The following is a 3,654-nucleotide window of genomic DNA, read 5'->3' as shown; positions in this document are numbered from 1 at the left end:
CATTGAGGTTTTTGAATGTTTGTGTGTAAGCCTTTACTCAAGCTTGGGAAGTGTTCGGCCATTGTGTCTTCAATATTCTACCTGCCCCTTTCCCTTCTCTCTTCCTCCGGCACTCTCATAATTATTCCATTGCAACACCTTCAGGTTCACCAGAAAGAAAATGGAAATCACTGAGGCTGAAGAACAGGAAGAAAAAAAGACGGAAGAAAAGTGAGCAGAGCCTGTGAGAGTGCCGGAGGAAGAAACATTCTTCCTTCTTCTGCTCAGCTCTGCCTTCAGGTCCTTCACGGGTAATTTCTCATTTCAGTAATAGTACATTCAGATCCAGAATCTGTTTCTTGTTTCTTTTTAGGTTTTCTACCTCTTTTTTTTATATTTTCATTTTGTTCACACAACATTTTATTGAGTTTCTCCATATTTTCCTTTAGTTATTTGAGCCTTTTTAAGACAGTTGTTTTAATGTCTTTGTCTAATATACCTGACATTAGATCTTCTATGGGGACAGCTTCTATTGATATATTTCTTTCATTTGAAGGCCATGCTTTCCTGTTTCCTTGTATGCCTTGTCATTTTTTTGTTGAGCACTGGACATTTGAATCTAATAATGTGGTAACTTTGGCAATCAATCAGATTCTCCTCCTTTCTCAGGTTTTGGTGGTTATTGTTCTTATTCTTAAAAAAAAAAAAAATCATTGTAGGCTCTCTCTGTGTTGAGGGTCAGCCTAAAGCATAAACTTAAGGTCTTCTTGGGTCTTTTCTGAGCCTTTTCCTTGGCACACACAGTTACTTTCTAATTTTCTCCATATATGCTGTTGTTTTTTAATGTCCTAGTCTTTAATGTTTAGTTCCCAAAGGGGGTAAAAAAGAGAGAGAGGAAGAGGAAGAAAGAAGAAAGAAAGAAAGGAAGAAAGAAAGAAAGAAAGACAGAAAGAAAGGAAGAAGAAAAGAAAAGAATAAAGAAAGAAAAGAAAAAGAAAAGAAAAGAAAAAAGAAAAAGGAAGACTGCGGGGAGAGCTCTGGGAAGGCAGCCCGAGCTCTCAGAGGGAGAGGATTTGCAGCAACGAGGGAGCTGCAGGGACTGTGGCTGCCTCCTCCTTGTGTGCACTTCTCGGATCCAACACAGCCATCAGCTACAGCCTTGTTTAAATAAGCCCCAAAAGGTGGGAAGTGGAACAAAGAAGAATGAAAAGCAAAGGGAATAAATGATCAATAGGTTATTGATTAGTAAGCCTATATGCAGATGATCCATACTAACATTAAGTGCACACAATCTAAACACATTAATTAAAAATCAGAGATTGTCAGGATGTATTAAAAATAAATGTGCCTACTATAAGAAACTCAATATATAGTTATTTATGCGAGTTACGTTACATACAAGATACAGAGTAAGACAGGAAAGACAAATTCCGGGACGATTTATTCGCTCATTCACTCATTTACTCGGTCAGTGAACTAGTATCTCCTCCTGCTTTTTCTAGAGGAGACCGTGAGAGGGAAAGAGGGACTGAGGCCTCTGGGCAGGGAGTCCCCGTCCCGGGAACCAAGAGCACCAAGAGCAGCCAGGGCAGCGCGGGGCCCCCGGCTCTGCGGGCCTCGGCGCTGGGGAAACCGGAAAGGGTGCACCCCACCCGCCCGGCCGGATCCTCCGGGTGCAGCTCTGGGTCGTGATTCTCCAGGAGCATCTATGGTGCTCTTTCAAAACCGGCGACACGATGGTGCCTGGGAAGTAAAATTCACCCTTGTCTTCGGGCCCCGGAGGCGGGCAGCCGGCGCCCTCTTAGCGCAGTAGGCAGCGCGTCAGTCTCATAATCTGAAGGTCCTGAGTTCGAGCCTCAGAGAGGGCACGGCTTTTGTCCGGCCGGACCCCGGGTGCCGCGCAGAGAACCAGCAAATGGTCCAATAGCCTTTTCAAAGCCCACCCTGTGCTCCCGGCCTGGGAAGTTGCTTTTGGACTTTCTTCAGCTTCCCAGGGCCTCGATGCAAACGACTGGGAACCAATCACTTTACACCAGAAACCACAGGCCGCACCTGCGCGGCCTCCTCCCGCAGGCGGAGGGGAGGAGAGGGAGAGGAGGGGGAAGAGGCAGGGACACGGCTCTTCCGACCGCGGCCCTGCAGGTCGCCCCGCAGCCCTGAGCGGCGGCCCGTGTGGTCACTCCCGCTTCTATCGCCCACGCGTCCCACTCAGAGGCGGCCGGCCCGGGGCTCGGAGGGCAGACACCGGCCCCCCTTGGAGCCACTCCTCGGGCGGAGTGGGAGGACAGGCGCGCAAAGGTGCATAATAAGCCGCTTCTCTCTGTCTTCCCATCTCTCTTCTACTCTCTAAAAATCAAGGGAAAATATCCTCGGGTGAGGATTAACAACAAATAAAAAAATGTTTTTGTTGATTTTAGGGAGAGAGGAAGGGCCTGGGATAGAGAGGGACACCCCTCGGCTGCCGCCTGCACGCCCCGCACTGGGATGGAGCCCGAACCCGGGAATGAGCCCTGACGGGGACTCGAACCGGGACCTCTGGACTCCTGGGTGGATGCGCACCTCCCAGCCACGCCCGCCGGGCTACACTGACTTTGAACGAGACGACATTTAGTAGAGCCGCCACCCGGAGACCCTCCTCCCGCCTCCTCTCTGGGGTCTCCCATCTCTCCCCGGCGCCTCGGGGTGTTTCTCTCGGGGCTGGCAGACTCCATCCCGGCGCCTCCACTCCCGCGCCCAACCCCGGGGCCGGCCGTGCAGAAAGGGAACCGACGTCGGGAACGGCAACAGGAACTGCACCGCTCTGGGCTAGCGGCTCCTACATCCGGGCCCTCGGCCCTGGGCGGGCGCCCGCGCCCTAGACCCCGCCCCTTCCGGAGGCTCGGCCCTATTGGCGCAGAGGCGGGCGGGGCGCGCTGTCGCCGGGGGCGTGACCACGTGACTCTGGGGGCGGGGCTGCGCCGCCGCCTCCGGCCCGGCTGAGGGGGTTCGCGTTCCGGCCCGGGCGGTGTGGAGGCCTCTGCTCCCCGGCCCTGCGCGCAGAGGGCGCCGCTCCCGGCTCTCGTCGGCCCCAGGTTTGCTTCCCCTCCTCGCCCGAGGGTGGGCCCTTCGGTCCGCGGCCGCCGGGGAGCCGGACCTAGTGTTCCCGAGTCACCGGAAGTGCGGCCGAGGGGCGGTGCGGGGGCCGCGGGGCGAACGGGCCTCGGGCCTCGGGGGGCCGGGCCTGCGGGGTCGGGGCGGATCGCAGCGGACCGGAACCCGGTGGCCGCGGCCTCGGCCTGGGAGCGGCCTTGGTCCGTGTGCCCCCGCGGCTCGGGAACCCTGGACCCGGACGGAAAGGCGATCAATGAAAAGTTGAAAGAAGAGCCGCTCAGCGCGGTGGTTCCTGCGGATCGTGGCCGCGAACGCTGCCGGGCGCGTTTCTGAGCGGCCTGGGCCTTTCGTATAGGGAAAACCGCGGGCGTTCAGTGGACCCCCGCCCCCTCCGCCCCGGGACCCCCTACGCCCGGGCACCCTCCGCCCCGGGGCCTCCGCCCCGGCACCCTCCGCCCCGGCACCCCCTCCGCCCCGGCCCCCCTCCGCCCCGGCACCCCCTCCGCCCCGGCACCCCCTCCGCCCCGGCCCCCCTCCGCCCCGTCCCCCGTTCAGAGATTCGAGTCTGGCTGCGGGAATCTCTGG

The 3,654-nt window shown here is 56.7% G+C and overlaps 1 protein-coding gene and 1 non-coding gene across 2 annotated transcripts in view; both read left to right on the top strand.

Moving 5' to 3' along the window:
• Positions 1 to 1,774: 1,774 nt before the first annotated feature.
• Positions 1,775 to 1,847, top strand: TRNAM-CAU. Its single transcript has one exon. It is a non-coding gene; the product is annotated as a tRNA-Met (tRNA).
• Positions 1,848 to 2,949: 1,102 nt separating this feature from the next.
• The window catches only part of ZNF322 (zinc finger protein 322), a 10,446-nt gene continuing 9,741 nt past the window's right edge, over positions 2,950 to 3,654 (top strand). Inside the window, exon 1 of the mRNA XM_006105834.3 lies at positions 2,950 to 3,050. The gene's annotated coding sequence lies outside the window, so the exon portion shown is untranslated. The remainder of the gene's footprint in view (positions 3,051 to 3,654) is intronic.

Source organism: Myotis lucifugus, unplaced genomic scaffold (genome assembly GCF_000147115.1).
Source record: "Myotis lucifugus unplaced genomic scaffold, Myoluc2.0 scaffold_728, whole genome shotgun sequence".
Lineage (NCBI taxonomy): Eukaryota > Metazoa > Chordata > Mammalia > Chiroptera > Vespertilionidae > Myotis > Myotis lucifugus.
The sequence above is the reverse complement of the archived record's forward strand: the minus strand, read 5'-3'. Positions and strand labels throughout refer to the sequence as shown.